We start from the raw sequence: 26757 nt of genomic DNA on the forward strand, positions 1-26757 counted from the left end.
ACACCAGAGTGTCCCCGACTCATTGTGTGCAATTTTTAACACTGACTGCCTAAGCTTAGCTGGTAGAACAAGCTGGAAGGTAGGATCCCCAACAACATTACCCCGTGCGAAGTCCATTTTCTCACCAACAGAGAATTCTGCAGAAAATATCCACAGGCGCTGTCCTCGACCTCCCCGTCAGGCCTGACCTGATCATACAACCCTGTCAGTGAAGGATCTAATTGCTGCTCCGCCACCAACTCACTATGGGACAGAGATACAGGGAAATCAGCCAAAGGCAATGACAACTTTTTTAAACATTTACCAGTGTGAAAAACAGATTCATGCTCAGTGTTGGTACGCGCCATAGCGCGGGTTACAGCGCAGGCTGCAAATGCCTCAAGAAAATCCCATTGGCATTCATCAGGATCTTGCCTCAAACCGCGGCACAAACTCGGCAACAATGGGCGGAATAACATCAGGCCAAAACCCGACTACCCGCCAACTTGTGTACCGAGAATCAAAGAGACTCCCTCAATTGGCAACGCTGGGCGCACAGCAAGCGCAGCTCACCCTGAAACAAATCACAATCAATAACCACTCTATGTAATGGTACAGACAAAACATTCAAGCCCATTCCACGAACTGGAATAAAACTGCCAACCTCAGACTCTTTGGATAAAGGTAACACGCCTGCCTGAATAAATGAATCAAATGCTCCCGTGTCCCTCAAAATATTCACCGGCACTTTTACCTCACTGCCAACCATATTCACATAACCCCTTCTCACAAACGGCAAATAAGATTTCATAGCAGCTGAACACGAGCTGTTTACAGGGTAACCCGAATCTCCGGTGGTCAGATTTCCAGGCACAGCCAAGCCCGCGCCTTTTCACCTGAGAACCTGGAACAAATTTTGTCTTATGAGCCTTAAGCATGTAGCAGTCAGCCTCCCAATGACCGCGTTTTATGACAATAGTTGCAACATTTATCCGCTTCACGTGAACCACCACCCCCGTCGGACTGAAAAACTCTATTTGTACGAGACGAAACATCAAAGAATTGTATTCATCCCAGTCCCTATATAATTCGTTGGAACCCTGTGTTCAACAAATGCATGTTTATGTATCAACACAAAATCATCAGCCAGCGCAGCTGCTTCAGCCGCAGTTTTTGCCTTTTGCTCACTGATACGGCAACACGTTCGGGAACTGAGTCTTTAAACTGTTCCAATATAACGAGTTCCCATAAACTCTCAAAATCAGTGACCTCAGCAGACGCACACCATCGTGAAAAGCAAGTGGTTAAATCCCACACAAATTCTAGATGGCTCTGCTTTGGACCTTTTTTCCAAGATCTATATCTTTTTCTGTAATATTCTGGAACGCGTTCATAAGCCTTCAACAATGCAGCTTTCACCTTTGCATAATCTTGACTATCTGCCGCAGTTACTGCTGAATAGGCCTCTTGAGCTTTACCAGTTAACACGCATTGAAGCATCAAAGCATGAGCTGCGGCCGGCCAGTTACGTGCATCTGCAACCCTTTCAAATAGCAGAAAAAAAGAATCTGGATCACTCTCCGAAAACTTCGGCACCAGTCGCAAATTTCCCAACACATCAAAATCAGAGCTAAGCTGCTGAGGATCTGACGCTAACCTCCCAGATGCACTCCAGGTCGAGCTGTACTTTTACCCTCGCGAAATCACCTCGAGTTGATGTTCCAAATCCAAGCGCGTTTGCTCAGTTTGCTGACGCAACTTTTCCACAGCCAAATCTTTCTCGATTGTGGCATTCACTTTATATTTATCATATTCTATGTGCAACATAAAAAGTTCTTTCCTCTCTGCAAAACTCCATTGATACAGGCGCAAAAGACGAAGCAAAACATTTTTCTTCCACCAAAATTTTCTGTTCAACCAATTTACTCTTTACACTGCCTTTTATTTTTTATTTTTTAGAACTGCTACTAACCTCAACTTGATAGTAGTCTGCTAACTGCAGCAACTGCTCTTTTGTACATTGCTCAAACGCCTCTTTTGACGGACAAGCAATAAATTCCTCCACAATCGACATTATCAAAATGCGCGAAACAGCTCAGCAAGTGTATGACTCAAAGCACACAACGGCCAAGATCTAAAAGCAAAGGATGTCCCCCTAGCTAACTCAGCCCCCAAAAGCTACCTACCTAAACTAAAACCTTTCTCTTCATGCAGTTACCGGCGGTGGGCATTTAAGCACCAACGCCCGATGGACAGGACAAGCAACCAGAACCTGGCGACTCGCCCCAGACCACGGATGTGCGCCCGAGACAATTGCTCTAACCGCCTTCACCACAACACTACCAAACCCAGCCCAACAAAAATTCAAAAGGGCAACGCCACTACACTTAACAGGGACACCGATTGCAGCCAATGAATACTCAGTAACACAGTCATACACTTACCTGAATTGTTGCGCACCAGACTTAGCTGAGGAATAATGTTCAGGTAGAGTGGCACATAATTGAACAACTAAAGTTTGAGTGAAACAGGTTATTTGAAGAGAATGGCTATCATTAGCTACTCAAACCATGCAATTACTTATTTACAGAAGTATTCGACACATGAATGCCACAAACTCGGAGATGTGATTGAAATCACCTTTCTGAAAAGTCAGCACTAGTAACAACCCTTTTCTTGGTGATTTATGTGAGCAAAAAGTGATGCCTTCCACTCGGCTTGCTCAGCGCTCGTGCTCGGGCCCAGCTGCAGACCGCGACTCGCAGGCCTGCTGAATGATGGCACCCTTAGGGCCTACAACAGCAGCACACTCCATCGACTCCAGCTGGTGTTTTGCTAAATACTGTCTTTGAGTTTGACGGCTATTCTAACACATTCCATCCATCCCTCTCCTGTCGCTCGGGCCAAAAAGAGCTACAAATCAAGCAACCGGCAACAGGGGGTTGATGGGGACGACAAACACCTCGTCATTTGGGAGGTGGATTATTTCCCATTTGCTGGTCAAGACCGAGGGGATGAATTCAAGGCTTCTTGAAGCTACAGTAACTGTGATCTATCAGTCAGCACTGACCTCTTCAGCACAGGAAGACCAGAGCTTCTGCTGTGCGTTACACTGTGTAATTCAATGTCAAAGATCTAAGCTTAAACAGAAGGAACACAGTTTATAATCCAGTGTTCAAGACACCACCATAACTTCTGTGTAGGACTGCTATCATCCTAAAAATGAAGGCTACCAAAAGCAATTACACATGAAGGCAGTAGTTCTCAACCTTTGTATATCCAAAGTCAGATTCTGTTGAAGTCAATATTTGAAGGCCCTTCTACACAGGCATATTTACTTTTGGTGAAATAACAGAGTTGCTTTTTTCTGGCTTTTTATTAATAGAAATTGTGGCTCTCAATACACCTCTTCTATTCTTAAAAAAAAAAACTGCTCAGATGACATTTAAAACAGCAGTGAACGGCCAATTTTGGAGCATTTAAAATGAGCATTTAAAAATCTTACATACAGCAAAGAATCCTGAAAAAAAATTGTGATTTCTACAAAATATTATCCAACAAAAATGATTTTCAACACTGATAATAATAAAAATTGTTATTTATAATTGAGCACCAATGATACTTGATAATAAATGAGCAGCAAATCAAAATTATTAGAATGATTTCTGAAGGATCGTGTGACACTGAAGACTGGAGTAATGATGCTGAAAATTCAGCTTTGATCACAGGAATAAATTACATTTTAAAATATATTCTAATAGAAAACAGTTATTTTAAATTTCACAGTATTACTGCTTTACTGTATTTTAGTAAACTTTTCCAATTCACAGCTACCAACTAAGAGTTTTACTTTAAAAAATGAAAAATATGATGTTGATATTTACAAATTTAGTGCAAGTACACAAATGCACTGAAATACTTTGATAAGAAATAAATTGCTATTATGTCTTTTTTCATAAGATTACACTCTCACAATTTCTCTTGCACATCAACATGTTTGACTGACAAGGCACCATCGAAATAAAACTCCCTGTGCACACAGGCATAACCTGTATAAATAACTCAGAGTGGTAGAAAGAATGTTGCCACATCATTTAGGGTGGGTATAAAACGGACAGTGTTTTTAGCATGTCTCTCTTATTTTTGGCTCTCACAAATCACAGCCATGCCAAGAAAGAGAAAACCAGACTAGACGAACATGCTATAATTTATGTCTTGAAAACTGAAGAGATGTCTGTCGAAAATAATAATTCAAAAAGGTACAAATGTCTTCTACTTTGCTTGCTGAATTGTGGAGGAGACAATTGGCTTCTTCCTAAAATAAGATACCAGATGCCAAGAGAGTGGCTTGCTGTTATTAGAGAGAGGAGAGGAATGTGTTTGCTTTTGAGACTGAATACAAAGCTGGAAGTAGCCTCTGTGGACACATGAACACTAGAGAAGCGGGCTCAAACCCAAACATTGAGATTAGGAGGTGGGACCAGATGACTAGATGGGAAGAGAGACAACTTTCACTTTAACCGAGATGGAAGCAGAACATCAGTGAGGCTAGTAAGGGCTTAAGTTCAGTTTTAAACATGGTTTACACCGCGTCTACAACGGATGTAACAGCTAAAGTCTGTCTACACTGGACACGACTGTTTTATATATATATATATATATATATATATATATACAGTATATTAAGGATGCACGATAAATATTGGCATGATATTAATGCGCATCTCATGAGTAAAGCCGGTTCTGTATTCAGCGGTAAACCTCTACACGTGCATGCTTTCACACGGAGCAGCATTTACTACACAGAGCCGTTGTTCACTGACAAGCTGCGCAAAACATACGCAAAATATGATCGTGGTTTTGCGCAGCTTGTCAATGAACAACGGCTCTGTGTAGTAAATGCTGCTCTACAGTACATGAAAGCACGCACATGTAGAGATTTACCGCTGATTACAGAACCGGCTTTACTGACGAGATGCGCATTAATATTGTGCCGATATTTATAGTGCATCCCTAATATTCTTTTTATAATTCCTTTTTTGCTTTTAATAAGGATTTCAATTTAGTTTGTTAGTTTATTTCAATTAACACTATATTTTATTATTCCTAAATATGCTTATTATAATTTACACTGTCAACAAACAAACAAATAAATAAAATCTGGAAAGGTACTGTAGTTAAGCCAGGATATAACCAATATATTATAAAATTTCTTTAAGAACCCTTTAAACCCTTTAAACACAACACAATGCAATGCATAATTCAAAATACAGATTAAAATACCTTTGGGAATTCAATATGGAAAATTCCTCAATATTAACAAACTACATTGTGCCCTATTTTATGAACTTTTCTTAAAGTAAAGTTATATTTATTTAATTTGTTTATTATTATAATAATAATAATAAAAATACTTAAAGAATATATAGAAATTAAGGAATTATTATTATTATTGAGGAATTAAATAAATTTCCCTACAGTCAGAGCAATTTATGCACAGAGTATTGTTAAACATTTAAAACTTTTTTTTTTTTTTTTTTGGACACGGCTTCTTAAAAGCATGGCACTTGTGCACAGTCTGTTTACAAAGACAATTAATAAATGGGTTCCTGTGGTCAAAAGTCCATTTCTGCCACTGTAATTTTTTTCTAGTGAATTATTAAATCAATACATACATATCTGCATATCAAACAACAGCAATTTGAGGATTTCATTTGTCTTTAACAGTTTGGAAAAACGTGTCTTTCATAGTCATTATATGAAAGCTGAAACACAAAACTGACAGTCTTAAAAACTGTCAGCATTACGATTTGTAACACTTACATTTTCATTTATTTATTTTAAATTGTATTGTATAAGCAAAGGCTGGACACTCCACATTGCCCACAAAAATGTGGATAATGTCAACACCATACTGGCACAAGTGACTGTTTAAGTGTTTTCTCAAGAAACTGTCATAGCACCAAATGAAGAGCCAATGAGAGAATGTTAAAGTCCTTCTCTACTATTGTACATTTACATGTGCAATTGAACTAACTAGATTTTTTACACATTACAAATTCTAAATGTTAAGCTGAACTAACTAAAGTTTAAATTTATGATTATGATATGATATTATGAATATACTATCGCACAAACTCTCTAAAATGGCTCTTTGTAATTCTTTTTTAATAAGTGCCGTCATTCTTGCTCAAGTAACAGGCCTGAAACATGCACTGACTGCTGAGTGTAAATAGGACATTCCAGGCCAAACGTTAAAAAACACTTGACTAGGGTGAGGGGAAACACCTTTGCCCTCTGAGAACACACAATGTGAAGACAGTGACATACAACAGGGCCACTGGAAAGCTCTGTAGAGGTCAAAGGTTTGTCTGTGCAAATCTCAAGCATGCAGAAATCCTCACAGGAAGCAAAAAACCTAGAGCGCTCTCTGAATCTGAGAAACTTCAAGTCCTGTTTGCACTTCCGGCAAGTTCCTAGAGTCTTTACCCAGGGCTCAACATTAAAGTGTTAGTTCACCCAAAAATGAAAATTATGTCATTAATTACTCACCCTCATGTCGTTCCAAACCCGTAAGACCTCCATTCATCTTCGGAACACAGTTTAAGATATTTTAGATTTAGTCCGAGAGCTGAGAAGACAATGCTGAATAAAGTCGGAATTTTTGTTATTTTTGGAGCAAAATGTATATTTGATGCTTCAACAAATTCTAACTGACCCTCTGATGTCACATGGACTACTTTGATGATGTTTTTATTACCTTTCTGGACATGGACAGTATACTGTACATACATTTTCAGTGGAGGGACAGAAAGCTCTCAGACTAAATCTAAAATATCTTAAACTGTGTTCCGAAGATGAATGGAGGTCTTACGGGTTTGGAAAGACATGAGGGTGAATCATTAATGACATAATTTTCAGTTTTGGCTGAACTAACCCTTTAACGCTTGTCCGGGATAAGTGGATTTTGTGAAGGGGCAAGTGAAAGAGAATTTTACTTTCCCAACCGGACAACTAATCTGATTCAAACGTCAATAACAAACAATAACTAGGGCAGGACGAAACCTTGGAGAGAACTATTCTGATTTTACTACTTTCAGTGTCAATGGTGACTGATAACGGATGATGTATTGACAGTAAGGCTGTGCAATTAATCGCATGCAATTGTCATGCACATCTCGCCAGTAAAGCCGGTTCTGTGATTAGCAGTCAATCTCCATCACCTGCTTTCAGACGAAGCGACAGCGAGTGTTAAACTGACTTGAAACAGTTATGCTTTGATTCAACTAAATGTTTTCAGTTTGAAAGAACATGTGTCAATTAAGTAGGTCAAAATACCATTTGGTGCTTGTTCAGTTTACCTAACAATTTAACATAACAGCCTATTCAGCTTTTCACATCAGAGCTGTGAGTGTAAATTTCAATTTACAAATATGAATGTTAATATGACAAGTTCTTACATTCAGATTTTCAACCTCTCGAGTTTAGCTACTGATTTACCTCCATACATTATTGACCGTTTTTGCTCCATTTCGCAAAAAATATAGTTCTAAGCAAAGCCACAGCAGAACAGTCGCGCCAAGGGAGTTGTGCAAAGGTTGCTTCTGAAAGAGGGATTGATACCAATGCTTCGTGCACGAACCTCAGCTGCAGAAATAGTAAGCATCGCGTAGGACTGTGGCGGTGGCAGAATTTTACCAGATTTCTTTTGGTGTTGAAAAAAAAAATTAATATTAATTATATATATATATATATATATATATATATATATATATATATATATATATATATATATATATATATATATATATATAATTTATGTATAAAAAATGTATATATTATATATATATATATATATATATATATAATATATATATATATATATAGATATATATTATATTTTTTAAACACAAATAATAATAAATGAGGCTCAATCATCTATTAACAAACGTGCGTGTTTATTTAAGCACTTCCGTCAGTGAATACGCAGCCTACAAAACACTAAAATAAATATCAAAGAAATAATACAGTTAAACAAGAAGGTAGCCTAAATAAGAAAGTTAAATACACACTGTCTACAAGATGCAAGAGGCACAGCACTACTATACTAGCTACTATTCTAGCTACTATACTATAGAACTCATTATAATTAGTGATGCTACATTGGATGCAGCACTACATGAAATGACAAATCCCCGACAGTACACTGCCTCATCTTATTTATGAGGTACTGACAGTGTTCAGATGTCCTGTGTAGACACTAGACAGACTCAACCTGTTGCGACGTGGTGTTGTTGCGTCCGGTGTAGATGGTTCACAGTTCCGCCGCCAAGCAGGCGGGTGCATTAACTCCTCGTCTGCATGCGCTCTCTTTATAAAAGTTAAGACTCGCCCATGCCCTCCTAAAACAACTCATTTAAACACACCCTCACATGTCTACATTACTGTGTTGGACGATTTGCATAAAACCACCCAAATGTTTACGCAAAGAAAGGTTCAGAGTTCAGTGGTGCATGGGGAAAAAGAGGGGAGGGGGGGCAAGGTCGGGAGGGAGTTCAGCTTCCTGACAGCCTGATGAATGAAGTGATGAATGATCAGTCTGCTGGTCTTGGCCTGGAGAAGCTATGTAACAGGTGGGTGGGATCACCTGTGATGCAGAGGGCTTTACGGGTGAGACGGGTTCCGTAAATGTCCTGGAGGGAGGGTATGGAGACACCAGCGATCTTCTCAGCTGCTCTCACTAAGGGTCTTCCGGCAGGACGCATTGCAGGCGCCATACCACACAGTGATGCAGCTAGTCAGGATGCTCTCGATGGTGCCTCTGTAGAAGGTGCACATGATGGGAGCAGACTTGATGTGGTGCATGACTAGCCGTTCAAAGCACTTCATGAGAATAGGAGAGCAAGTGCAACTGGACGGTAGTCATTGAAGCAGGATGGAGACCTGTTCCAGAACAGTTCAACCTAAATATTAGAGTGTGTGCAGCGCATTTTATGGAGGAATGTGTCCTGGGAGAGTAGCCTGTGGCACAAAGGTTGTTTCTATAAAGTGGGGCAGTTCCAACTTTGCAAGGACAGCCTGGCACTTCTGACTCACAGCCTGTAAGTAAGTTTTCATATTTAAAGAATTTGGCAATAATGATTCAAACGCGAGTTTTGAGCGGTGTAGAGTAGCGCTTGTTGTTTTTCGTTTTTCCTATCACAAATGCAGACATGGTTTTATGTTTACACGTGCGATATGCAACAAAATGCATTAAAAAAACAACAACAAAAAAAACAATATAAGCCATTATAAACAGTAATTATGTCCCCACTGGATGCAACAAATGCCTCGTTAGTAATGGGTTTCATCAGTTTTGTCTCGTCGCGCCAGGACACGGCATCACAGTATTTTAACAGGCGTAACATTTCTGTCACACACTTGAGACATTCAGCCAATCACAACGCACTGGATAGATGGCAAATCAGAGAACACTCAATTATCAGAACGATGAGTTTAGTAAAAAATTTATGTGTTTCAGAAAGGCAGGGCATAGAGGAGCAACAATAATGTACAGTATGTGGAAAATAATAATTTTTTTAACCTTAAACTGCATAAACACATTTCATCACACCAAATACACAAAATAATGTTCTTTTAAGCAACGTCATATGACCTCTTTAACATCTTTCATTTATCGCGGCCTCGTTTGTATTTAGCCAGTTTAGAGAAGGCCTCAACAAACATGACCAGCCAGGCATTTGCGATCATGGGAACTTGAAGACACTTGTACAAACGCGGATGGGTGACATGAATTCTTTTCATCGACATGAATTCAACATTCTTTTCGTCTCTTTAAACCCCTCCTTTCCTGAGCCTACTCTGCTTTAATTGGTCAGATGGCCCAGTCCTTTGTGACTGATCTACCACGTACAAATTATTCCCGGGCGGGCAATGTAGAACATAAGCGGGCATTATGCACATGTGTTGGCCTGTGACGTGTAGCCATCACGGAAATTTCTGATGACTCATTACGGCTGTTCAGAGTTGATTCTTCTTTCTTTTTTTTTTTTTTTTGTGAGAGAGACAATAACTTTATTTATCGTACACTGTCAGCTTCACAACTTTGCAGATTGTTTACATTCACAGACAGCTACAATACACGCTGCATTAAAGGGAATATTCCAAAATTCATAATAGCAGCACTTTAAAAAAGAAAAACATTGATCTTTAAAAATTATGTATTTGCAATTTTACTGTGTAAATGCATTTATGGAACCTCTTACCTTAAATACATCTAAATGGCACTTTTGATGCAGTTTCTGTGTTTGCTATGCCGTGGAAAGATGGGAGTTGTTTACACTGATTTCATTTGAATGGTAGCAACCATACAGTGTCTTATTATTCTAACTGAATGCATTGATAAAAGTTAAGAATTTGATGTAGATGATGACATTTAATACATTTAATATGGTTAGGAATATATTGCCCAGCAAAAGTGTCCTAGAAATCAATTTAAGGCAAATCACAAATAAATTGCTAATTAAAGTAAGACCTGATAGAGCACAGATGAGACCATTGCTTCAGAATAAATTATATTTATGACAAAAAAAAGTTAAAATTTCCCCCCACAAGTGACTTTTTTACTTGGACAAGTGAATGACGGATTCACTTGCACATGTCAAGGCTTATGTCGAGCCCTGCTTTATCAATTGACGTTAGACTGAAAAGGACTTCTTGCTCTTGTCTGATTTGGCCACAAAATATTAAGTTTGCAGACATTTGGGAGGTAGGGGCACATTTCTATGGTTTTGATAAATATTAGAAAGGAATGCTGTCAGACCACATAAAGATTTGACTTTGCAAACAGGAGAATATTAGAAACTAGACTTTAACTTTATTGTAATAACTTGACCCAGACTTGTCTTGAAGACCCACACCATTCCTTCACACGAGTTTGAGTGTCTAGTTACATTTGCTACAATCACACCAGCAAATGAGTGAATTGCTTGAAAATATGTCCTGGTTACATTTAACTTCAGTTTGAAGTGGAGGGAAAAAAAATGTAACTATATCTTGCATAATGAAAATAAATTTCCATTCATTTTTGCATTGTAATGGTATTTTTATATTAAGCAATAAAGCATACTTTTCCCCAAACTTTCATTACCACAAATAATTCATTTCAGATTCTCTTTACCACAACGCAACAGTTTATATTTTGCCATAGCAATAAATTTGTGTATTCTGTTTATCTTTTAATATCTGAAATCACTTTAAATTAAAAATGGTACAAAAATCAAATATTAAATACGAAATTAAAGAATACATCTGTTTATGTATGTTTTTTAATGCATTATAGTAATTTTCTTTAAGCAAAATATAATACTTTTTTTATTTCAGGGAGAAATTAAGACACAGATATGTTCTGTCAGATATGTTCTGTCAGATTTGAAAAAAAAAGGGGGTTTTAAAATAAGAAATAAATGCAAACTTATCCACTTTTAATGGATAACAACTTAAATATTGTCTGTTCCTTAGACAAAGGTATTGTATGGCTTCAAAAGACAAGCAGAAATATAGTGTCATATGGACCACTTTATTGGGCTTCTGCCATTTTAGAGATTGACAGACCCTGGTAACTTCTGCTTTCATTGGGGGATATGTAAACTTATCTAATTTAATGCATTTTACTGACCAAATATCTATCAGAAACACTCTGGCAAAGTGTGCAATTCCAGATGAACAGAAGTCCAATCAACATATGAAATGACAAATGAAAAAAGGCCCATTTTAGAACATCCTGCAAAATTTCTCCTTTTGTATACCCAAGATTTCACAGGTTAGGAATGGCATGGGGTTAAGTAAATGATTACCGAATAAAGCCTGAAAAAGTTTCACTGATCTTCAAAATGCTCACAAAAGGTAAGCAATTAACTAGGCATGTCTAAAAGAATCAACTAAATAACAGCTAGCAATGCCAAACGTTTAATGTTATTTGCACGCTCACTCACAGCCAACATTCAGGCTTTCAAAACACATACACACATAGCAGCTTCAGATATTTTTGACATAAAAAGCAAGGCCTGATGTAGAAAAAAAAAAACACAAATCAGTTGTTTGGAGGATCTCAGTACATGTTGACTTGATTTTGGGAAAGGTTGAAATACTTTCATTTCACAATGTGTATGAAATAAATGACGCTTTCACTGTTAAAATTTTACAAAACATAACATTTCAAAGAATACTAGCAATTTTTCAAATTCTGTCAATAAAAAGACAAACAGCTGTGATTTTTGTGGCACAGACACTCACCCTCACTGACATCCTCTTCTTTCTTCACACCATCTTCTTTTCATTGTTTGATTGCAAGTAATTCTTTCTTCAGCTGGCGAGCTTTTTTTCTCAATTCATCACTGTGGAAAGACATTCAACCGAGAGCTGGAATTAATTTCCAGGCTTGGAAGGATCACTTTCTCAAGTCTTGCAGAATGTAGAAGGGAAAAACATGTAACGGAAGGAAAAACATGTAGCACACTTTTTACACAAACCAAATTGAAGATATTTTCCTGCTATCTGAGATAAATCATTCAAGTAATGAATAAAACATTTTTAACAAGTTAACGTGACATGAATGGAAAATTACCAAATCTTAAATATACTCAAAAGACAAAAAAGTATTCAAGCACAAATTGGAATATAAAAATGTTTTAAAGGGTTAGTTCACCAAAATTTGTCCATGAATTACTCACCCTCAAGGCATCCTAGGTGTATATGACTTCCTTCTTTCAGATTAATCCAATCAGAGTCATATTAAAAATTTTCTTTGATCTTCCAAGCTGTTTAATGGCAGTCAGCAAGTGTTGCAGTGCATCAGTCCAAAAGAAGTGAAATAAAGCGCATCCATTTATATTAAAAAGTGTCTCACACGGCTCCTGGGGGGTAAACAAAGGCCTCCTTTAGCGAATCGATGCGTTTTTGTCAGAAAAATATCTATATTCAAAATGTAATAATCACTTTAATCTAGCTTGCGCCAACAGTTGTACACGGTATCAGTTCCGATCACATAACATATCAGCTCATCGCCTCTCCCATTCAATCTAGTCAAAACAAAACCAATGTTTGTTTACATGATCAAAGGAAGCAAAGTTTCCTTACTTTACTTTCCTTACTCTTGGCTTATATCGAAATCCTCCGACATTCTCCTTTACAAATCCTCGGGTTGGTACTTCTAATTAGTGACTGTAGTTTTGTCCTGATCTCTCCACTGTGCTTCTGCGTTCGTCACTTCTGAGTGGCGCATACGCAATGCCAAAGTCTTACGTCATCTGCCCAGAACTGCTTCCGTGTACAACTGTTGGCGCAAGCTAGATTAAAGTGATTATTACATTATGATTATGAATATAGATATTTTTCTGACCAAAAACACATTGATTTGCTACAGGAGGCCTTTGTTCACCCCCCGGAGCCGTGTGAGGCACTTTTTTATTATGAATGGATGTGCTTTATTTCACTTCTTTTGGATTGATGCACTGCAACACCTGCTGACTGCCATTAAACAGCTTAAAAGATCAAAGAGAATTTTTTATATAACTCTGATTGGATTCATCTGAAAGAAGAAAGACATATACGCCCATGCCTTGAGGGTGAGTAATTCATTGACTAATTTTCATTTTTGGGTGAACTAATCCTTTAAGTATTAAAAAAACAAAAAAAAAACCTTGAATGTAGCCAAGTCATGAAATATTTCCAATATGAGTAACCATTAGTTTGTTCTAACAAAAGAGCAGCAGCCTCGTAAAATTCAGTGATTTTTTTCTTTGTTCTGTGCAAATGTGTGCAGATACTTCCATAAGCCTTCCTCCAAGTTATTTGTTGACACGTTGACACAAATCAAATCGAGCTGCTCTATGTGTGAGGTTTCGCAAGAGCGAACTTCGAGAGTAACTAAAGTCAAGGAGCAAACAAGAACATTTCTGAATGTCTGCAGGGTGCTGATCTTCATTTTTTATTATTATTTATTTAAAATGGTTGATATGAAAACACAATCCCCAGAAAAGCACACAGGATATGAACATCTCCACAGCTCCGGGGTTTCCAAATGATTAAGCTTTTCATTCCACAATTAACAAGGGGATTGAGTGTTCACATAAAACAGGAACAAAACCAACAATTATCTTAGGCATAATGTTTCAACATGTGTCAGAAACAAACACGTGCATTAGAAGTACAAAATTCTCTAATAAATTGTGTGGCGCCATGGTAGATCAAAAGTTCAGCATGTCTTCCAGACAGTCCAGGGTTCTGGCACCTCAAGAAGGGATGTTGTGGCTGAAGCGATACACCTCAACCCCACTGTGCTCCAACAGCGAGGTCTTATTATGATCTTGAGCATGCCTGTGGACCTGATCAGTGCTCTCAAACTGGCAACAGACATCTACATCACTAAAGTACCACACACAAGTCCGCTTCAAAACTGGTGAATATCAATTCTTATAAAACAGTTAGTGCCTGTCCTCGATTCAGATTGGCCAGCTGCTGTGTTTATTCGCGATAAAGCATGGCTATGTCCTCTTCATCCAATGGTTCTGTGTATCACTGCGCAACACCCTTAGCACATAAACAATCAATAATAGAGCATCAAAACTGTCCCATGAATTACATATTTCAGCAAAATTAACCATTTATTGTTTATTTGATGAAGTATGAGTGACCTCTACTGCTGTGTGTACAGTTTGTTGCTCTTCCCACTGTCAAAGAAATGTGGGAGATGCGTTAATGTGTGCGTGTAATGAAGCTTGCAAACTCGCACTGTGCCGCGAATAGGTCCATTTTAAACTTAAGACAGAAAACAGACACTTTTATTATGCTAAGAGATAAGCAGATGTATATGTGTGAGAAAATATCACATATGATGTTAAAAATAAAATCAGTGACATATAGCGGATGAGAATAGTTCCTGTTCTGTTTTTCTTTGAGCTCCGTAATATGAGGCATGTTACACTGAAACGTTTTCTTGCCGTTAACTGATGCTGTCAGGAACAATTTTTAGCGCAAGGATAGCATTTCATGAATTTACTTTAAAAAAGAAACATATAAAATTTAAATACGTAAAGTTCTAATATTTGTATGGCGTGATAACCGTTTTATAAAACTCGAGGCGTGCTGTATTGTGAATAAGTAACGGCTAAAGGGGTAGCAGGCACCCCGCTTCGGTTATTTACAATACAGCATGGCCTCTCATACCTTATTACTTACATATAGACTGCAGAACTGTTCAAAATAAGTATGAAAGCAATCTGGCCCAATTTTGACTTGAGGCCTCCGCATTTAAAAAACAAAACAAAACAAAAACAACATTCTAAAGAAAGAAATTAAGACAGTTAAGTTAAAATGTAAGCAGTTTGTTAGAATGTTCAATTGAAATTCCTGAAAAAAATTCTTAAGAAATTCTCAAATATTTTCGGAAGAACGCCTTTTTTCTCATGGCTGTGGTGTTGTCTGATTGTATGGTGCTTTTTACCGAAGACTAGCAGATCAGTTTAATGAAAAACACCTCAATTGCATTTTATTGCACTACCTGTAGATTAATAATCATAATAAGCATGCAGACCATTTATTATATATATCCCTATTCAACTTGTTTTTGTACAGCTGTTACTGGATTTAGGATTTAGCATAATCATGACCAATCATTGTTTACATCAGTCATTTTGTCACTTCAGAGTACTTGTCATCCCTAGTAATTGTAATATGTATCACATGTTGCTAATGTTATGTTGTAATGCTTAATATTTGTAACTACCTAAATAAATTCATTAAATATGACCTTCGGGGAATTAAAACATGTTGGACATGTTGGGGGGGTATATGTGTTGAACAGTAGATCATTATCATTTAAAGAGACAGGCACCGAAACGAGTCGCTGTGAACAGAGTTTTTGACAAGGTAAAGAGGGTATTGATTTACATGACCATTAAGGAATTTTAACCACAGTATCTTATAGACATTTCATGAAGACCCAAAAGAAACATACCAACTTGTGGAAAATGAGCATCTGATGTCCCCTTTAAGAAAAGTTTTCCCTTTAGAATAATCTTAAGAGATAAGAGTATTCTTAAGACATGTTTTTGGAAATACAAAAATAACCTTAATATTATTTTTAAATTAGAAAATAAGACAAAACTGGAGTTAAGAAGAATTGGAGTCTTAAGATTATTTAATGAATTTGGCCCATATAGGTGAAGGTGGTGGAATCAAACTAGGGTTCAAACTAACCTTGGCAATATTCCTGCATGTCTTGTAACTGAAGACTATCACAGCATTAACATTCTGCTAAACATCTCCTTTTATGTTGCATGGAAGAACTTCATATGTGTTTGAAATATCATGAGGTTGAGTAAACCATTGCTTTAAACGACCTCGGCAGATTTATAACAATTGGTTTACATGTTTAAACCACATGGGGGAGCAACCAATGAACTACCATTTTGCCACTGAGCAAGGCATTTTTTCCTCAAGCTGCTCCTTGGGGATTGTTGGTTAAAATCATAAGATCTGGTTCATGCTCCATGGAGGCTTGCAGAAAAGGTACCATCACTGCTGTCCAGCTACGCAAGTGACAATCAAATCTGTTTAACTGGTCTTACATCAGACCTAATCTAAACCCCACAAAACTTACAGTCAGTGCTCTTATTCAGACAATAAATGCAGATGTCACAGGACGGCTGATAAGGACAGGCCCAGGCAGACACACACTTCCAAGGTGTGAGGTCCTCATAGATAAACTGCCAAGCAAGTCAGTGAGAGGAAGTTGCTTCCATGTGCAAACAGTGCCCCCACCCACATCTACCTTTCAGAGAACAGAGTCTTCTGGCAGCTCCCAAGACAGCATCTTCTATTGGGGTATAATAATATTTTCATAGGACTTGACAGCTATGTTTTGATGCCAGGTTCTTACATGGCTACAAAACACAGGTAAGCTGCAGAGTCTGGGCCTCCAGCCCAGAAACACGTGAGCCATTTAAACCCGTAAACAATGACTGCTTTTGTTCCATCCATCTGCTCCTCTCAGCTGACACACATTCTCTCAGGCAGCTCTCTTCTGTTACTCCTGTTGAACCTTGGATCCCCAACCTCCAGGTTCCTAGTTTCTAGGTTCTCAGGGGACAAAAGTAGGGCATTGTGAATGATTTAAAGGTTGACCTAGCAGAGGACCTCTTCTCGGTGTCCACACTGTTTGAGCACTAAAGGGGCACCAGACTGAAACTGGTATTTTTTGTTCTCCTCTATAGGTCTCCAGTCCTGAAAAGAGTGCATCACCTTCAGCGAAACAACTCAACAGAATTCCACTGCTGGGGATCTTGGTAGACATACGATTACAGAGCCTTCTGTCTTAGTTAAAGCTGACAATCTCATTTCCTGCATATGGTATGTTTTAGATTTAGAGTTAGGGTGAAGGTCAGGTCATCTCGGCTGGTTGAGGTGCTTACCGATGTCAAACCTGGCTAGGGTGGAGGGCAACTTTGATTTTGGTTTGTTTCTCACACAAAGCTCTTCACAAGATTTGGAATACAGTGCACATTTCCACTATGGATCACAATTAAGGTGTTTTTATGGTGGGGTTCTTTCCTTTTGAGCCTGACAGGCCATTAACTTGCACGACTAGTTGATTAGATTTACCACAATGTGCTGAGTCTGTATTGACGAAGCTACAGATAGACAGCTATTTTGCAATTTGTATATTTGCAAGCCATGCTGGTCAAATGCATTTTAATTGTACAGAGAGAGAAAAAACATTTTAGTGTTAACTATTACTTTAAGATCCATTGTGTTGGAATGAGCAAATAAACATTTCAGCAAGAAACAAGAGAATACGTGACAATTCCACAAGCATGAAGAGTTATCTATTAGAGGCCTACATTGACCCTTGGTCGGAAATTAGCAGGTCATATGGGGAAACACCTACAACTAAGTGATAATTTTGCTTGCCTAGACATGCTACCATTTACCAAACAAGAGAAGCATATCCTAGGCAACAGCAACACAATTGGGCCCTCAGCCAGAGTGCCAATAAGAGTGGAGAAAGCCGAGAAAAATGCAAAGAGAGAGGAACACCTGCTTATTTACTCCTCAGGGCTCAACAAATTCCTCTGAGTATCCTTTTCCATTCTCCACCACATTCGCTAAATAATCAATGTGTCATAGACTGTGTTTGTGAAGATATATTTCATTATCATCACACTATACTTTCAAGATACAGATTTTAAACATTCGGTTTTGGTTTCAAAGTGTAATCACAAGGGGTTCTGCCTACTTCTAAGGCTTTATATTTGTAGTATTTATATTAGACACTTTAAAGGGGTCATATGATGTGATTTCAAGTTTTCCCTTCTCTTTGGAGTGTTACAAGCTGTTTGTGAATAGATAAGATCCCTAAAGTTGCAAAGACTAAAGTCTCAAACCCAAAGAGATATTCTTTATAAAAGTAAACACTTGTCCACGCCACCCTAAAACGCCTCATTTAAACATGCCCCCACATGTCTATGTCACTGTGTGGGAAGATTTGCATAACACCGCCAAAATGTTCACGCAAAGAAAGAAGGCGTAACTTTTATTCTCGCTGTAGTATTGTTGCCGCCGCCGCCATGTCATGGATGAAATACTGTGTGTTTTGTTGTGAAAGCGTAACTACTTTGTTTGGCCTTCCAAAAGAGGACACAACTAGAAATCAGCAGTTAAGTTGTATTTACAACACTGTTCCAGAACAGTTCAACCCAAATATTCAGATGTGTGCAGCGCATTTTATGGAGGACTGCTTCCTGAACCTGGAAGAGTAGCCTACAATGCGTCTGTGGCACAAAGGCTGTTTCCATAAAGCGGGGCTGTTCCAACTTTGCAAGGACAGTCTGGTGCTTCTGATTCACAGCCTGTAAGTACATTTTCATATTAAAAAAAGTTGCCACTGACGACTCAAATGCGAGTTTCGAGCAGTGCAGAGTAGCGCTTGTTGTTTGTCATTTCTCCGATCACAACATGGTTTTATGTTTATGCGGCATGATATGCAACACAACACGTAAAAAGACAGCATAAGTCATTATAATCAGTAATTATGTCCCCACTGGATGCTACAAATGCCTCGTTTGTAATGGGTTTCAATGGGTTTTTTTCTCGTCGTGCCAGGACACGGCATCACAGTATAGTAAGGGGCATAACATTTCCATCACACGCTTGAGGTATTCAGCCAATCACAATGCACTGGATAGCTGGCAAATCAGAGCACACCTCATTTCAGAATGATGAGCTTCGTAAAAATCGACGTGTTGCAGAAAGGCGGGGCATAGAGCAGCAACAATAATGTACAGTATGTGAAAAATAATGTTTTTTGAACCTTAAACTGCATTAACACATAGCATCATACCAAATACATAAAATAATGTTCTTTTTAACAACATCGTATGACCCCTTTAACTTATTTTAACCGAACTAAATAGTCCATATGACGTCAGTCCTTCAACTTGAATTTTATAAAGCTACAAAAATACTTTTTGTGTTTGGACACAATTTTTTTTTTTGGAACAACATGACAGTTAGTAATTAATGACAGAATTTTCATTTTTGGGTGAACTATAACCTTCAAAACTGTTGCTCTGCCATGGTGAAACAATGCGCTGTGAAATTGAGCTTGCATAACTAGAAGCATTTGCACAGAAGCGCTTACGTTCGCATACTTGTGAAAATATCTCACATCTAAAACACAAAAACCAAAATATACTCAAAAAAAAAACAACAGAAAAACAAAAAATATCATCATTTCATCAATAAAAAAATCTCCAACCTAAAACTACAAGAACAAAAAAAAAAAAAAATCAAGTAGTCCCAAAGTACAGAATGGAGTAAAATACACAAAACAGCAGCCAAACCATCTGTAGAAAGCCATTTCTATAAACAGATTAAAGTAATTGTGATCCTGACATTTATAAAATTAGGCAATTTGTCTGAAATAGCAAAGCTATTAATAAACAGCACTGCGCTGAAGTGTGATGGGCTGTTTAAAATAGCAGAGCTGTGAGATATGCCCTTGATAGACAGCAGTGCCAGATAAAAAGACATTTGTTAACTCAAGAAAAGAAAAGAACAGTGTGATAAAGTGTCCTTGTGATAAAAGGAGGAGGGTATGAGAGTTTATTAATGAGTGAGCGCTTTGAAGAGGAGCCAAAGTGTGCCCACTGTCTTGCGGCCTCATCAGCCAGGGGGCACAGACATCCCCCCTCAGCCAACACAATGACAGCATTCACACCAAACCCTCCAGGCCGCCAGCGGGGGAAGAGACCGTTCATTTCACAAATCAGACAGGAGCGATTTTTTTGATATGAAGTGCTGGACGAGACCTGACGCACACATTTAAAGTCTGAGGAGCAGAGGAAAGACTCTCACATCTCACACCTCCCCACAACACCACACAGACACTCTCTCACACACAAAACAAAAAAAATAAGCGAAACCCGGGGAGCTCTGGATGATTTACTTTTCATAAAGAAAGCACAAAAAGTGACTGGCCACCAACCAATCTTTCTCATGAATCGAGACTTAAACATTTAACCCTCGCCCCTCCACCAGCCCGCGGTTGTGTCCAAAAGAACGTTTTGTGAGCAGGAGATCTGTTTTTCTAAAACGGATGCAGAGTGGCTCCTTGCATTTTGCAGGAGTGGAAATACAGTTCCTTGAGTTCCACTCGTACTGATTTGGACTTTTATAATCAAGCAGTATAATCTCAGTGTTGCTTGGCGAGGGCAAATGTCTCCAAGGTCTTGAAGCAGATTGTTAAAGCAGTGTCGGTGTATAATAATCATACAATATCATGTTTCAAGGAGGATGGTTAAGAATAATAGTTTTCCAGGTCTCCTTCTGACTCAAATGCGAAGTCTAAGTATATAAAGAGACTGAATATTTGAATAACTGAGAGTTCCATAATAAATATTAATGATGGAGTTGATGAGTCAAGTGGTGGCTAAACACATGACATAAGCGGCAGAGTGCACAAATTGTAACCATAATACAGAGGCTGCATATAACAGCATCCTTCAACCACTCGCTTGCTCACAAATTAACTAATTTTATCATGACTAAAGCTCCAAACCGCAAGAATGTGTGCATCACCACAAGTAAAGTTAGCAAACACATGTCGAGTACTTGCTGGACGTGAAATTACAGTTCATTAGTAGACATCTGAGATTCCAAAACACACTTAATTAGAATACAACTCGCTATGCTGCATAAACTGATCGTTTTGCTAATAATATGAGAGAAAAGACAGTTTAGTATTTTGTCAGTGAACTCTATAATCTCCTACAAGGCAATGACATACCTTTTGAGGAGTGAACTATAATACATTAATGACTACTTAGGCTCCAGACTAAAAAATGTCTCTAAATCCTATTAGGTGTATTTTTGTAGGTGCTACATTTTTTCCGCAGATGAACAGAAAATTACTTAAGTACACAAATTTTTTGGTTTGGTGTGATAAAACATATCATTTTAACTGCATCACACAACTGTGATTTAATCACAAAAAAGACAAAACTTCCAAAAAAAAAAAAGTCTTCTTTGGAAAACCTACATTATAACGTTACAAATATATAAAAGAACTCTGAAATGTGGCATCCAAAGTGGTAAGATCAGACTGAAATTATCAGAAAACTGGCAGATTCATTGGGATTCTTCAAAAAAAAATGCAGAGCTGTAGGTGCTACACACCGAAACGGCATGAGATCTGGCAAACTTTCCAGCACATTATTGTTAGTTCTTCTGGTGCTCAGATACAAGGGCACATTTTTGAACTCACTGATGTGCAAATGTGTTTGGTCATGTGTTGATATATTCATGTTAGAGGTAAGAAAATTGTCAAGAATTCATTGGTTTCCAGCTTAGTTTCAATAAATGCTATTTCAGATAATTTCATTAGGATATCAAGATATTTTAATCTTAAAAGGTCAAGGAAAATATATATATAACACTTCAGTAATAACAGCATGGGTATTTTGGGCTTGTTCATTTACAACAGTGAACAAATACAGAGATGCTCCGTTATTTCTTAGCTCTGCTCGGCTGAACGTCAAAAGATCTTCACATGCTGTAGTCTTGATTCGCTCTGTCAGACTGCCCCATACAGGGCACAAATGCTACAGCGGGGCTATAAACCCACAAACCTGCAGAACAGCTGCAAAGAATCAAATAAATACATTATCCCTTCCACACAAAAAACAAACAGGGACTGTGCTTTACTGATCCGGGTGACCTTTCCCTGAGAGGCTGATAGAGCATCGGATTATGATGGACGACAACTGACAGGAGCGGTCAATTAGAAACCGTGACACTGCACCCAAAAGAAATTGTCTTTGGCGCGTAATTGCTTTTTGGACTCTCTTGAAAGAGACATTTCCATTGTCTCAAAAGGCAGATAATGACAGGAGTCCACTTTAGATTATCCAATAATTCAGATGGCTGCAAATCCACGTTACTGTTGCCCCTCTTGCACTTCACTGGTACAGATCAGAGGCCACAAGGACAGGAGACTTAATGCAAAGCCAAGGGGCTCTTGATGAGACAGTCATTCTGAGTCTTTCAGCTAATGGATGCTGGGAACCCTGTCTGGACAAACTTTAACATGAGGGAAAAACTTTTTCAATATCTGACTTGCTTGGCTTCCTTAGTTCTGCTCAACATCAACAGAGCATCACATGTTAAAATCACCTTAAAAGTATCTGTAGGAAGTGTTTATATAGTATGTAAAAAAAACTATATATATACACACACACACACACACGCAAACACAAACATTTAAAATACATAAAAATAATGTTTATTGAAATATAAAAAAAAAATTATATAAAAAAAAATAATTTCATTTGGTAACACTTTATTTTAAGAACCTATTGTCACTATTAACTAGCATATTAAGCATATTAATGCCTTACTCTGCACGATCATATTTTAGATCCCTTAATCCGACCCCATACCTAAATTTAACAACTATCTTACTAACTATTAATAAGCAGCAAGATTTTATTGAGGGAAAATTCTTTGTTAATAGTGAATGTGTTCCTTAATGTAAAGTGGTACATTTTATTTTATATTTTTAAATTTCATATATTTATTTTGATATTTTATTTTAATTCATATGAATCATTAATTTAATTATATACTGTCGTTACACAGTACTAATATATTTAATTGCATTTTAAAGAGATAGATAAATTTATTAAAATACATGTAATTTAGTTTTTTTAAACATTTAATTATTATTATAAATAAATAATTATAGTTACGTTTATTGAAATATGTCTTTTTTTATTATACATTTAAGTAAAAATAATAATAATACTGTTTTTATTGAAATGTATGCAAGGATTATTTTATTACATGTTGTCTAGATAACGTTGCTAAGAAAGTGCCAGGTGCGTGTCTGCCTATTCTTTTGCCCAAGGATTTATAGTTTTCTCTCTTGAAGTTGTGGCTGTGGTATATCACTCCGGTTTAAATTAAAATATTAAGAGCGTATGGCTATATCCAAGAGCCATATGGAAGCACTTTGTATTCTTAGTTATGCCCTGTCAGGTTTAGTGTAAGTGTGGCGCTACCATCTGCACTGTGTGGTGATGCCGGGACTCCCATCAGCATGCTGTTTTATTCATTAATGCCACCTCAAAGCTAACGATACGGACAATGATAAGTGTTTATATCTTTTGGTGGACAACAAAGATCACATTAATTTCCATATAAAGAATACAGTTTGATTGTAGCACCCCAAAAAACCCAGCTGAACTTAACCAAAAAGCACAGAAAGCCAACCAGGATATGAATCCTATCTTAAGCAGTAGACATGGATCCAGAAGAGCTAGATTTTAGCTAGTGCCCTCCCTAGACTTATTCCAAGCAACATCAGATCCATCCTACAGCCTGTGCTTCCTTCCAGGTGACGGCAACCAAAGCGTCTCCCTTCACCTATAAGCTCCTGTAAGCCGAGTGGAAAGAGCTCTGGGGCTGCAAAACAATGCTCTCTTTGTCTTGCACCAACACTCTACCTACCAGCCACTCTTTGATTGCGAGCCAAGAAAAACCACTGTGTTGGGTTACAGTTCTTGTAGCCAAACACCATGCTTGTGTTTAATATACTAGTCTTTCTGCATTTTGCTTCCTGTCAATCAAAGCGGCAAGACTCGGTGGGTTTGGTCATTACTTCATTACATAGAAAAAGAAAAGGGCATGTTTATTATGATCGGAAAATTATCCAGACACATAACGGCCGATGGTGGAGATAAGGCAGGTGTGCTCCAGAGAAGCGGGTTTGTGAGGAGGAGCGCCTCAGGCAGTGGTGAGGGTTATGAATCCTTAACCCCCCCGTTTTCAAGGTCACACGCTGATTTGAAGGATCACATGAAAGAGAAAGAGATGGCGACTGTGACAATGAGTCTGATGTGAGACGGGGTTGAAAAATGAGTTTAAAGATGAGACGATACAATCTTTGCTCAAGTAGTTTTGTTTAGTTTTTGCTTGATGCGCAAAAGTAATTCTATAATTTCCCTATGTAAAGCATCTCTAATTTTCCCATAAAAAGTAATTTTTTTTGGGGGGGGGGGTCTACATTTTGGGGGGGGGGTTTCTGAGAGTTTTCGGTGACAATTGATACTCAATTTGAGATTTGTTCACGGTCAGGGATTTAAACAAACCCTTTATCTAAAGTAGTACATTTTGGCATGTAACTTTGATATTGATGCATAATTTACCAGAGACGAACATTTTTTAGCCATTAGCTGTATTACTAAGTGAAAAGCGCCAAGTTATGGTCAGTTTTTTGCGAATGTGCGAGCGCTTCATTTCAACAACAAAAGATATGGGAAGTTGCTTTCTCCTTTTCAAAAGTCTTTTATTTCACTAATCTTAAGAAGCTTAACTAAGTGTATTTTATATAGTTATTCACAACATATCAGTACCATATTGGTTAGTGGCTGATATCACAGATTTTTTTATTTATTTATTAGTGTTAGATATTCATTAGGAAATATGAAATTGTATATTACCGATCAAAAGTTTGGGGGGGGGGGGTCATTTATTGATCAAAAATACAGTAAAAACAATTACTGTGAACAAATGGTAACACTTTATTTTTTGGTCTCTTATAGTTGCTTATTAGCATGCATATTACTACAATATTAGCCATTTATTGGTACTAATTAAGCACATATTAATCCCTTATTCTACATCCCTAATCCTACCCAATACCTAAACTTAACGACCTTACTAACTATTAAATAGCAGCAAATTAGGAATTTATTGAAGGAAAAGTCGTAGTTAATAATGAATAAGTGTTCCCTTTCTAACTGTTACTGAACAAATATTGTGAAATGTTATGACAATTTAAATAAATATTTCTATGTGAACATAATCTAAAATCAAATTTATTCCTGTGATGTAAAGTTGTATTTTCAGCATCATTACTCCAGTCTTCAGTGTCACATGATCCTTCAGAAATCATTCTGATTTACTGATCAAGAAACATTTCTGATTATCATCAATGTGGAAAATCAGTTGTGCTGCTTCACACTTTCATAACTCAAAACAACAGCTTGTTAAAACTTAAGTATAGAGACCGATTGTCACTATTAACTAGTTTGCTTATTAACATGCCTATAATTAACATATTGGTCTGTTTATTAGTACTTATCGGTCATGAAGAATATGTGCTTTATTTATACATCCCTAATCCTGCCCAATACCTAAACTTAACAACTACCTTACTAACTATTAATAAGCAGCAAATTAGGAATTTATTGAAGCAAAAATCATAGTTATGGTTTGTTAATAGTGAGAAATCAGTAACCAGAGGTCAGGTCCACGCAGAGATCAGTAAACTGTGTTTTCAACTGTTATTGTGGGCTTTATGTTCCCCTTGGTTTTTAAGCCATGATTTACCCTGGAAATGTAATTCATGGTTACCAGTACTAGAACTAGCCATTAACACAGATAAAACCTGCTACAAGGAGTTTCATCTTTTAATTAATTTTCTTTAAAACACCAAAGCAACTTCTTCTATTTACTAAAACAAATTAAGAGAGAATGACTAACTAAGATAGTTTTCATATTTTAAGAGTTCATAAATTTACTGAATTAAAATTTGTTGATCATCGCCCTCTTTGTTATTTGTGTGTTTGTCTACCAGGGTAACATGCGGTTTAAAGAGGCAAGTCAAGCCGCTTGTCTACCAGTCTCGTAATATGCGGTTTTAAGAGTGGGCAAACTCAAGCGTAAAACTGAAAGAGTGAGGTTTGTAGCTCCTTGCATTGCAAAAGTTTTTAATTGCCTTGACAATATTTCTAAAATTCAACAGACTGCTTGTTACTCATTAGAAGAACATAAGTATTTAAGCTGTCAGTTGTTGAGTTAACTAAACAAGATGATTGTTAAAGGTTGCATTGTTTTTTTTAAGTTCAAGGTCAACTTTTTTACCGCACTGATCATGTCTCTTTTATTCAGTGCTTGGGGTTAAGATGATGTGTCAAGATAAAAATACATAAACCTTAAGAAATGTGTCTCAAGGTCTTTACCATTGTGAACCACTGAGAGCTGGATAAAATCCATAATAATCGCTTCCTAAACCGTGCTTGATCTGTGCATATTTCTCTCCTGAGATCAGATGAGATGACTTTTTCACTGGAGGAAGTAAAATTATGGATTATGGACCATTTCAGTAACTGTTTGAAGTAAAAAAAAAAACACCTTGATGATAAATTAGTTTCTTAC

General features: G+C 37.4%; 1 long non-coding RNA gene across 2 annotated transcripts in view; it reads right to left on the reverse strand.

The window, feature by feature from the left end:
• Window positions 1–26757, reverse strand: part of LOC122146393 — a 42181-nt gene that overhangs the window by 14083 nt on the left and 1341 nt on the right. The window contains exon 1 of one of the 2 annotated variants that reach the window (XR_006160953.1): window positions 12274–12624. This is a non-coding gene — a long non-coding RNA (uncharacterized LOC122146393). Of the gene's footprint in view, window positions 1–12273; window positions 12625–26757 lie in introns of those variants that run through there. The other variant, XR_006160954.1, reaches the window with a different exon arrangement.

Source organism: Cyprinus carpio, chromosome A10 (assembly GCF_018340385.1).
Source record: "Cyprinus carpio isolate SPL01 chromosome A10, ASM1834038v1, whole genome shotgun sequence".
NCBI classification, from domain to species: Eukaryota; Metazoa; Chordata; class Actinopteri; order Cypriniformes; family Cyprinidae; genus Cyprinus; species Cyprinus carpio.